Raw genomic sequence first — 12,339 nt, 5'->3', positions numbered from 1 at the left:
CCACTGGTACATAGACCTCAGATAACAGGAACTGATGACTGAATTCGGACCGCTGTTCTTTGTACTAAATTTCTTCCTGAGGACCCACAGGCCAGACCTTAATATTCGTTTCTGCTGACCCCAAGTTTTTAGACACTTTCGCTTCCTTAATCAGTCACAAATCAGAGAACTTTGAAACCACCTTTGACCTGTAAATCCTCACTTCCAGATATCTTACCTTTTTAGCACAAACCAACATATAACCTCCATGTGTTGATTTATGATTTTACTGGTAGCTTCCGCTTCCCTGAAATGTATCCCTGCCTTTCAAAAGCCTTGCTTGTCAGCCATCAGGACGGCTGGGTCTTAACTGTGAGCTGGTCGATTCTTCTTCCTTGGTGCCCCACAAATAAATGCCCCCCTTTCTGCCACTGCAAAACCTTCATGTGGATGTTTGGCTTTACTGTGCTGGGTGAGCAGACCCCGGTTCAAAGCTCGCACATCAAGTTAGAGGCTCAGTGAAAGTTGGTACAAGAGGGAGGTCACTAAAGTAAGATTGCAGCTTTGATGCTCTAGCTGCTCACGGGGAATAGACAAAATGAGTCCTGGACTTGCCCAGGTGCTGAGGACACAAGGACAAAGCCCAAGAGTCAGGGCCCCCCGTGTGCACCACCCAGCAGTTGGTATACATAGAGTTAGCGTCCCTTCCTACCTGGGAGTTATGTGATTCTCTGGAAAGAAGGAGTTTATAACAGGAAAGCCTAAGTCTGAATTCCGTTTACTGACTGCAGAAAACATTGGGTTAAAAAGCTAGGAAAGGTGAATGGAGGCCTTGTCCACTGTGGCTTTTCTGAAACTGGCCTTTCCAAGTTGCAGATAATTCCTCTTACATTTGCAAGTTGAAGATGGAGATGAGCAAGCTGTGAGTCTGGGTGATCTGCATCTTCTTGATCAAAGCTATAGCTCTTGTTTATTTAAAAGGTAGAATTTTCCAAGTGACCAGGCTGACTTTTTAAAAATTCCATTAATAAATTTTAAAAATACACTGGTATCTTGAATTGACTGATTTGTCCCCCTAAGCCTGGCTTATATTATTCCATTCCTCAGATTGTGTTGAAAGATACTCATTTTATGTTATGTGGAACCTCTCTAAGGTAACTCTAACAAGATGAGACTTCCTATAGCCTATTAGTGAAGAAAAAAAAATTGTTTTTAGGGGTACTGCTTAATCGGCAGTTTTTAAAGACCCAAATGAAGTCATAAAATGCATGCATGTCTCTAAAAGTAAGTTCACAAGAATATCATCAAAAGACCTTCCTGAAATACAGCCTAGAAATGGGAAAATAGAGGCATTTTCCCCTTGAAAGCAGCACAGGGTCCTTTGTTTTTCAATTTAATGGAATTCTAACACACACAAAAAATACAATGATTATTTAAATAACAATACCAGGTCTGCTGCAAAAATTCACAAAAACAGGGAAATCAACACTTACAGCTGAAAACTCAGCACAGCCATGCTCCCCTCAGCTCAGATAATTGAGCCAACAAGTTAAAAGGTAAGGCCCGAGGTAGGGCAAAATTGTGTCACTGTGTTTCTAGACACAAGTGTAAATTCCTGCCTTTGATAGTAATACAAATTTCTCCTCCTTAAGAAACTATTTTGGAGCTCAAAATACAATTCCTTTGTTTTCTTTGAGGGAAGGGGGTGTGGGTGTGTGTGTGTGTGTTTCAAGCTAAATGGCATTTGAGGGCTTAAGTGTTTGAATCCACAAAAAGTGAATAGACCATATGGTCTATTGTAGGATAAGTAATTATAAACTTATTAAAAATACATGTTAATTTTACTCACTGACACCATGATAATGGCTTCCTCAGGATCTAATCCATTCTGCTGATTACACTTCACTATTTCTGGTGCAGGAACTTCTCGTCCTGAACAAATGGCTTGCGCAAAATGCGAGTTGACCCAATCCAATGCCCAAAGATGAAATCAACACCTTTCAGCAATGCAGACAATTTAAGATTATTTTCCCTGTTGCTCTCTAAAGTCTTAGTTTAAGCCAGAGGCAGATAAGCAGAAAAAGAGATTTCTGCTCCCTTCAACCCCTCAATCTGATAAACAAGCAAAAATCCTTGATAATTTCACAGTGGGTAAGACAGAAATTTCCCCGGGCTACTCCCTTAAAGAATATGGTACTCACTTTGCTTAACAAGTAAATCCTTGATACTTGAAAATGGATTTACAAATTTCATCCAAATCTGGTTTGGGGAAACGCCTTGACACCTCTTCCAACTGCTAATGGCCAAGTTACTTATCAATGCTTCTTAAACTTTGAAGCTATTATGAATCACCTGGGGATCTTGTGAAATGCAGATTCTATTCCTTTTTTTATTTAGAGGCAAGGTCTCGCTACATTGCCCAGGCTGGTCTTGAACTCCTGGGCTGAAGCAATCTTCCCACCTTGGCCTCCCAAAGTGCTGGGATTACAGACCTGGGTCACCACACCAGGCTAAGTAAACTGCAGATACTAAATCAGTAGGCCTAGGATGGGACCTGAGATTCTGCATTTCTGACAAGCTCCGTGGTGATACTGACGCTGCTGGTCCAGGGACCATCCTTTGAGTCACAAAGACTTTGCTGACCAACAAAATACTTTAGCACTGAAGCATGCATAATCAAGCTTGTGAATGGGGCAAATGGCTATTAATACATTGATTACTATTTGAATATAGATTATGATCCAGGCCTTCATACAGATTATTAAATTTTATTTTCTTAGAGTTTCTTTATCCATGAAGTCTCTTTAGAGTTGGTTATTCTGATAGAAGATCCTGACCATCCATGGGATACCACTCTTGAATACAATTGCAGAATAATTTGGAGATCAGTAAGTCACAAAAGCTTTTATGCCTTTGGGTATACACAATTCAAACCAAAGCCATGTTTCTTTTTTTTAAATGAAAATACATTTACTATTACTGATGATTGCAAATAATATGTGCTTCTTGTAAAAAAGCAAACAGGAAATAATCTGATGTGTATTATTCCAAAGGCAATTTAAATGTATATTTCAGCAAATTATTACACTTCATGGATATTTGAATGCAGTCATGCACCATGTAATCATGTTTCAGTCAGCAACAAACCACATAGAGGACGATGATCCCATAAGATTAAAATACCATATTCTTACTTCACCTTTCCATGTTTATATCACAAATGCCATTGTGTCACAATTGCCTATGATACTTGGTACAGTAACACGCCATATAGGTTTGTAGCCTAGGAGCAATAGGCTATATCATATAGTCTAGGTGTGTAGTAGGCTAGGTTTGTGTAAGTACATTCTATGATGTTCCCACAAGGATGCATTTCTCAGAATGTAGCCCCACCATTAAGCAATGCATGACTGTAGTTGAATCAAATGTGAAATCCTGGAATTCCAAAACTAATAGTAGAAACCCTGGAATGCTAATAATAACCACAGTTCCCTTGTGTTGAGTTCCTACTTTCAGGAGCATTCTGCTAGGTGCTCTGGCAGTATTATGTTCTTTACATATTGTAATTGATGGGGTTCAGGACATGCTACCCCAAAATACGACACCTTGGCATTTGAGAAAACCACAGAAGCAAGGTCTGACCCTCTCCTACCCTTCTCTTTTGAAGCAGGTCATAAAAGAATTCCCTGATCTTCTTAAGACCCTGCTCATTCCAGAGGTGCCCTCCCTATATCTGGAGGAAAGGAATGTCCTTATCTCTGGAGACACAAGGACACAGAGAAGAATCTGAACAAACAGGCCTTGCTAAGTTCCCTCCTGTTTATTACACCAGACCCCCTTTGTCCAATCACAGTTCTGCACAACTGTCCATCCATCATCAAACCTAAGCATAAAAATACACATATTTTTCTGTTTTTTGGGGGGGTCTTCATTTCTAAAGCCTCCCATGTTACATAAAATGTAAATACATCTGTGTAATTGTTTTCTTGCTAATCTTTTATTGTGGATGTCTCAGCCATGAACCTTGCAATAGGTGAGAAGACATATTACTTTTTCTCCCCTCGATAATGGTCAGAACTTCTGATTTCAGGCAAAAGACAATACCTATTAATTTTGAGCAGAAAAGGAATTGGTTGGAAAAGTGTCAGTAATTCATAGAATTGACCCAAGGGCTAGAAAACCAAGCTGTTAGCATGAGTCAGCACCAAGGAGAGCTGGGGAGTGGGGACAGTGTGTGGATTTTGTCACAGGTTCTCTCTGCTTAGGATCTGCTTCCAACCTCATCACCATCAGAACCTGGATCCCTGATGCAGCTGTATGGGTGAAAAAGTAATAACTCTTCCTTATCGATTCCAAGATTTGTGGCTGACACCCCTATAACAAAAGACAGATTAAATGCATAACACATTTATCAAGTTTTACATGACATAGGATCCCTCAGAAATGAAGGCCCAAAGACACAGGGAAAACTGTATTTTGATGCTAAGTCTGATGAAAGAAGTGGATAGTTGTGGAGAAACTCAACTGGACAAGAAGGGTATGATCTAATGACATAAAACTGAGTGGGAATGCCAGCAAAATTATTTGTTCATATTCTACTCAATCTCTCCGCGTAACATTCCTTTCCTCTGGGTATAGGGCAGGACACCTGTCATGGGAGGATCTTATGACCTATTTTTGGAGAGGTAGGTTGGAGAGTGACCTTTCTGTGTTTTATGGCTTACTTTTGAGGAGAGGGAGGGGCAAAAGACAGGAGGGTGGAAGAAGGTCTGAGAGACCTCCTTGCTTCTGAGGCTTTCCTGTCTCCTTCAGCTCAAAAACAATCAGCACCCCAAGGTGCCATACTTTGGAGTATAGCATTCTGAGTCCTGACACAGCCACCACAAGTAATTTTGCAGCTGTCCCCTGGAAAAGAGAACCTGGAAGAAGAAATATGAAAGGTTCAGCTTCCATGGTGGCCAGAATCCTACCTCCCCATCAGGACTCACACAATACAGGAATCCAAAACAAGATCCACCACTTCTCATTATCTCGTTTAATTCTCACACCAAACCGGAAAGGCTGCTATAATTGTTATTATTTTAAAGAATAGGTTACTGGACCTCCTGGAGGTGAGGCGACTTGCCCACGAAGCCAAGGGACAGCCATTTAACCCAACGCTGTCTCACCCCGGAGCCTGTACTTCCCCACTTCCTAGCCCTTGGCGCCGCTCTTCACCCTGCCATGGAGAGAGTTGCACACCATGCACCTGTGTGTCTTTTGTTTTCTAAGCGAGGGCGGGGGGCAGGAGGAGAAAAAATCCACACAAAAATAAACGAATTGATTTTTTTCCCTCCTTCTGATAACCTTCACTTGGAGAATTTAGATAATGGTATTAGTCTTTCAGGCTCACCTTCAAGGGAAATCCCCTTCCTACCTCCTCAACCCGGGGCTCCTTCTGCAGCTGGTGTAAATCTTAGATGTTCACTGCCAGTTTCACCTGATGGAGTGCGTTCAGTCCTGAATACCTAAAAACCACCCCTTTGCTAATGGTGGGGTTCAGGACGTGTCAACCCAAAATACGACAATAAGCACCAGAATATGCCACCCCCAAAAATGTCCTTTTGGCATTAGGATTATTCTGAGCTCATTATTTTGAGAAACAGTAGCCACAGGAGAGAGGCTCTAGAAACGGCAGAAGTGACCCTTTTACAAGAGACATTTGGCCAAGTGTGGTGGTGGTTCACGCCTGTCATCCCAGCACTTTGGGAGACCGAGGTGGGAGGATTGCTTGCCTCCAGAAGTTCAAGACAAGTCTGGGGAGCATAGCAAGACCCCGTTCCTACAAAAATGTTTTTAAAAGTTTTGCCAGTCATGTTGGTGCATGCCTGTGGTCTCAGCTTTTCAGGAGGCTGAGATGGGAGGATCGTTTGAGCCCAGGAGATAGAGGTCAAGGTTTCAGTGAGCTATCATCACACCACTGCACTCCACCACTGCACTCAGCCTGGGTGACAGTGAGACCCCGTCTCAAAAAAAAAAAAAGAGAGAGAAATTCATACGTAAGAGAAATCTCCATTTGTAAAGATGTCTCCCTCTCTGCACAAAGAAGAGAAGAGTGACTAAGTCAAAAGAAACTCTGATCAAGGGAGAAGGTACCAAGTTAAATGTGCGTAACAAACCTTACTCTTGTTTACAATACTTTTCTGGTCATCTTCCCACAAATGGCTTTCCCTACCCACTTCTTTCTTTGTTTCAGGAAATGATGATATTTAAGCCTGAAGTCAAAGCCACAGCTTTGAGATTTACTCTTGAAACCCACTCATTTTCCCTGCATGTTTCCTGTATACATGAGATACACACATTCATAAACTTCTGTTTGTTTTTCTCTTGTTAGTCTGTCTTTACAGGTGTCTGTCCCAACTAAGAACTCAGAAAGGGCAGAGGAAGCATTATTTTTCCCTCCCCTTTACTATGATAAGCTGTAGCCTGGGAATGAAAACCTTTCGGCGCAGTGAGGGCTCTGGAGTGGGTGGCTCATTGTTCTAATGGAACTTGTAGCCCAGACGTGACCTGGAGTGTTGACTATGTTCTTGAAAGGTCACGAAACCAGGATTGAGGAAGGTGCAGGGTGCTCATGATAAACGGAAGTCCATGGCTCTGGGCCAGCCAGGGCACTCTATCAAGGTGCCTTTGTGAGGTTAGAGAAAGAGAACGACTTCATATATTTTCTGAATTCTGGAAATGAAATTTTTCCCCCATTACTTTCACAGTGCTCTGGATTTCACTTCCTCTCCCAGCCTTATTCCCACTTTGGTAGAAAGAAATGCTAAGATCAGCAGAAAGATTAATATATCAGCAATTCTGTTATTGTGTGTATCGATTCTCAAGGGGCCAGAACAGAACCTCAAAGGTGAGTGTAAGTGGAAAATACATGCAGGCAATATTCTACCAGTTGTATTTATGAGCCATTTAGAGTCTCCCAGGAGGGCTCCAGTTTAATATCTATCAAAGCTTTGGGTTTTCTCTTCTTCCCAAGGAGATGCCAACAACTGTTTATTTTGCAAGTTCCTATAAGGTTTGAATATTTCTCATGAATGGTATCTGGAAGGAAAATAGTGATTGTCCTGCCTATAAATGAAAAAGGCCCAGTAGTTGGGGGAAAGAAAACCTGTGATGTGTCATTCTAATGTTGAGAATATGACATTCCAAGCATGCCAATTACCTTCAGTCTTAGATATGGTGAGTTTTATCATTATCTGTAGGCATGCAAAGTTTTAAAAACCTAAATATTGAATCCAATTTCTTTACTTTGTTCTTTTCCCTGTTCTGATTGCCTTATTGTTTAGAATGGCCTGTAATCTTCAATAGGTCCCAAGAAACAGGCCTGCTGAATAATGCACAAACCAAGTCAGGCTATTTAAGGATGTCCATTAATTCCCATTAATCCATTCATCCAAAACACATTTATGTAATGTCCACTCCATGCCAACTTTTTTGTTCCAAAGTTCAGGGATACAAAAATAGTCTCAAAAAGAGCTCACAGTCCTGAAGGGAAGACAGACAAGTGAGCATGATCACTGTACAGTGTGGGAAGTGCTAGAATAATAAAAATAGCTACCATTCTTGAACATTTGCTTTTTTGGTACTACATATGCTAATGTGTATTATCTCTAATCCTCCTAGTACGCTGCAAGAAGTTTTGCTGTCTCTTTTTTTAAGGAAATAGACAGATATTCAGAAGCTTGCTTATGGTTACAATGCTACAGGCATTAGGACTGGGATTTAAACTCAGGTCTTGAAGGTGCTAAAACTTCTGTTCTTTGCATGCTGCTTCTAAATGCACTGACAGAGGGCAAGGATAGCTAATCTTGACCCAGGGAGGGCTCAGGGGAGGTTTTAAAAGGAGATAAGGAGGAAGAGGAGAGAGCCCAGGGGAGGGGAGAGACTTCCCTTTCCCATGACTCTAGATAAAGCCTCATAACAATGTGCCCAGACTTCCAAGTTGTAGGAAAAGAAAGATGACAATCCCAGCTTTCTTTGTTTGCTATAGAAAAACCATAACCAGGTCAGGGAAGGAACAAAGATAATAACCAGCAAGATGGCACAGTGGGCTCAAGAGGCAGCTGCGGTAGGGAGAAAAGGTGAAACATCTCTTGGCCATAGTGGGCTTGGAAAGAAGGGGCTGTCGATGGGTAGTAGCCAACAGTCTACCACCATATCGAGTCAACTCTGACACTTTGAACAACCACACCTCCCTCCCGAATTAGCTTCCACTGACTCACTTGTCCATGGCTAAAGAAAGCTGCCGAGGAACAGAGTCCAAAATCAATACAGTAAAATCTTACTATTTTGAAAGATGGGAGATTGTGAGTCCCAATTGAATTAATTTTTATAAAACATTCAAACTCTAGGATGTGTTAAAAGAAACACCGATAATTATGTTACATGTTACAGATGCTATAAACTCAGAAATAAATGAGGTGCTAATAAGAAAAATTGGCTAAACGAACCTGAGATTACAATTTATAAAAACCCTGTGGCTTATGTATAGTGCTCATAAAAGTACAGATTTCTAAATTACAACTCTTCTTTCAAACTTCTCACCCAATACAATCTTTGTGTTGTAATTAATACAAATTCCAAAATGCTGGGCCCAATTAGGGAAATTTTACTATACAGCAAAGAATGAGGTGAGTTGTTGTAACGTTGTACTAATATGAAGAAAGACCTCTTAAAATAGTGGTATCAAAAAAAATTTTAAATCAGTAAGGGAAATTTTGTGCATATGCTGTATTGTGTCAGAAGTCCCTAATTGCCCTGGGACTACTTAACATTTTATTTACTGGCCCCTGAGTGCCTACCATGTAATCAAGTCTGTACATATGTGTATGGCCTAATCATTAAGGTGCTAGAGTCTCACATGCCTCTCACACACATAAATGTTGAATGCATATACAACACACAATCCACATTTTTCTATGGCCCCATTTTCCCTGGAGAGTGAGTTCTGGACTTGGACAGAGAGATAAACTATCCTACTGAAAGAAAGTGTAGGGAAGGAAGAAAGAATTTTCTCTCTACCCTTAGTTTTTAGTTGGAATGGACCCCTGTAACAAAAGACAAATTAACAAGAGAAAAACAAACAGAAGTTTATTAACATGTCTTTCAACTATGCATGGGAAATACCCAAGGAATGAATCATTTTCACAGAGAGCTTTGATTTTAGGCTTATATAGCCTCTTTGGCAAAGAATAGTCGATTTTTAAAGAAGTGGCAAGACAAAGGAAAAGAACCTTGAGTCTCTAGGGGCAGCAAATTGTGAGAAGGCAAATACAGTCATGCAGCATTTAGCGACAGAGATACATTCTGAGAAATGTGTCACTAGGCAATTCCCTGACTGTGCGAACATCATAGAAGGTACTTAATGCAGGCCGGGTGCGGTGGCTCAAGCCTGTAATCCCAGCACTTTGGGAGGCCGACACGGGCGGATCACGAGGTCAGGAGATCGAGACCATCCTGGCTAACACGGTGAAACCCCGTCTCTACTAAAAAGTACAAAAAACTAGCCAGGCGAGGTGGCAGGCGCCTGTAGTCCCAGCTACTAGGGAGGCTGAGGCAGGAGAATGACGTAAACCCGAGAGGTGGAGCTTGCAGTGAGCCGAGGTTGCACCACTGCACTCCAGCCTGGGTGACAGAGCGAGACTCCATCTCAAAAAAAGAGAAGGTACTCAATGCAAATGTAGATGGTGGAGCCTACTACGTACCCAGGCTGTACGATAGAGCCTATTGCTCCAGGCTACAAACCTGTACTGCTTGCTGCTGTACTGAATACTGTAGGCAACTGGAACACAACAGGCAGTATTTATGCATCTAAACATAGAAATGGTACAGTAAAAACACCATGTGAAAGATAAGAAATGGTACACCTGTATAAGGCAGCTCTATTATAATCTTATGGGATCACCATTATGTATGTGTTGACCAAGTATCATTATGGGGAGCATTACTATATACGGTAGCTGAAGGCTAGTTAGTGAAGTTTGTCATGTAGATTCCTCTAGTGGTGGTCTCCAGATAAGTGATCCTTATTTTTATCCTCTCATTGGTAAGGATCCAAAGTTGTCTTCAGTGATCAACCTTTATTCTTACTGGCAGTGAGGGGAGAAGGGACACTGTTGTCTTTATAAATGGATGTCCTGCTTTTAGGCAAATGGGGGAGGCACAGAGATTTTCGTCTGCTTCTTCTCAATTGCTTTCAGCTCAAAATAATCCTTATGCCAAAGAGGCATCTTTTGGAGTGATCTTGTCTGCTATAGAAAGTAACAATGGGCCAGGCACGGTGGCTCAAACCTGTAATCCCAGCACTTTGGGAGGCCGAGACGGTTGGATCACGAGGTCAGGAGATCGAGACCATACTGGCTAATATGGTGAAACCCCATCTCTACTAAAAACACAAAAAACTAGCCGGGCAAGGTGGCCGGCACCTGTAGTCCCAGCTGCTTGGGAGGCTGAGGCAGGAGAATGGCGTAAACCTGGGAGGCGGAGCTTGCAGTGAGCTGAGATCAGGCCACTGCACTTCAGCCTGGGTGACAGAGCGAGACTCCGTCTCAAAAAAAAAAAAAAAAAAGACAAAAGAAAGAAAGTAACAATGGTTTAGAATTCCCCCACCATCTCTCCAGGACCCAGTTTCTAGGAGAAATATCAAGGATGGGAAAATCAGGCTTTTGTAAACAGATAGATAGAACCTGAAGTATGCATCCATCAAGAAAGGCTCCAGCTTTGGCTGAAACAGCACACTGGGATCACAGATAATGGGAAAGAAAGGAATACAAGGGAGGAGGAGTATGAGGGTGAGAAAGAGAAAGAGAGAAAAAACCAATGGAGAGAAAAACAGAGAGAGAGAGAAAAAACCAATGCTTTCCACGCTGGAACTTGCTTTTTAAAGTACCTTATTTTAATCATGTTAATTCTTTTAAACCAGTCTCAATTCCCAGCTTAATGATAAGGAGAGTTTAAGGATGGAGAAGGAGGACCCTCTTTGTATCCCCACTCCCAGGCCTGTGTCCTCCCGCACAGTTTATTTGCCCAGCGATCTGACCCACACACCTCCTACGTAAGAAGGTGAGGCCCTTTCTACTGGGAACTGAAGGGAAGGAACAAATTGCTTAGTGTCCTCCAAACTACTTATGGAATTTTTCTAACAGTGATCAGAACTGTGCCTCCATCTCAGCCACAACTCTAACCCAGTGTTCTTGATAGGTTTTTCCACATATCTCAATTTGATGCCAAAAATTTCTGATTATTTCCTATCTCTTACTTACAGGAGGCACTTTCTGCAGCTGGACAGATGAGTTAATTTCCCCGGTAGGTTTCATGGCTCCCAATTTCCCCTTCCTCTCCCCATAACCCTTTTCCTGCTTGTTGGCACCCACACAACTATTCTTCCCCGTATTTGCAATACAATTTATGTGTTTTTTTCAGTGCATAACTTTATTCACCTATTCCTTAAACACACACCTATGTAACACCTATTGATGCCAAATTCTGCACGGGGTCCTATCCCCAAGTTGCTAAAAATCTGCAAGTGGATGGGTAGAGGTGTCATCAGCCTCAATACTGGGTGGGCTGACTGCAGATTCCTGTCTCTCCAGCTGTGTACAGTTGAAGCCATCCTCATGGAAGCTATCCTCAAGAATTCTGTGCAGAAATATAGTAATAATTAAGCATTAATCAGGCTGCACTTTGACACACTTCCTTGTAACTGAAAGTCACAATACACTAGATGCTGTCCATTTGCATCCCCATTGTTCCTACAGTTAGGATTTCTGACATGAGGATTATAGAGCTCTTGCTTAAGAATTGCTTAAACAGATTGTGAATTCCTATGGAACAGCTGACCCCAACCTGTTTGAAGATCCCTACAGAGAAACTGAATCAGCGAGAGGATACAGTTTCTTCATCTCCCATCCCAAGATGTCATCTTGCACTCTTCAGCCAATCAATGATGCCACTCTTCAGCCCACTCCAAAACCCTTAAAATCCTTAGCTTCAAACTCTTCTGGGAGACAGTTTTGAGGTTTCCTCTTGTCTCCTCGTTTGGCAGCCCTACAATTAAATCTCTATCTCTGCTGCAACTTAGTGTCTCATTGTATTGATTTGCCATGCACACTGGACAACAGACCTATTATTAGAGAAAGGAAGGTGGAGAGAGAGACAGAGAAAGAGAGAGAGAGAACCAATACTTCAACTTTATATGGTAGAGGAAATCTCATAGTCTCCCTGAATTCTCTTTCCTCCTCTACTCATTGCACTTGGAATCAGAACACTTGAGTGTAAACCTGGATACCAGGTGACTTGAGCAAGTTATTTAACCCCGCTAAT

This window comes from Mandrillus leucophaeus, unplaced genomic scaffold, assembly GCF_000951045.1.
Source record: "Mandrillus leucophaeus isolate KB7577 unplaced genomic scaffold, Mleu.le_1.0 Scaffold82, whole genome shotgun sequence".
In the NCBI taxonomy this organism is placed as follows: Eukaryota; Metazoa; Chordata; class Mammalia; order Primates; family Cercopithecidae; genus Mandrillus; species Mandrillus leucophaeus.
The sequence above is the reverse complement of the archived record's forward strand: the minus strand, read 5'-3'. Positions refer to the sequence as shown.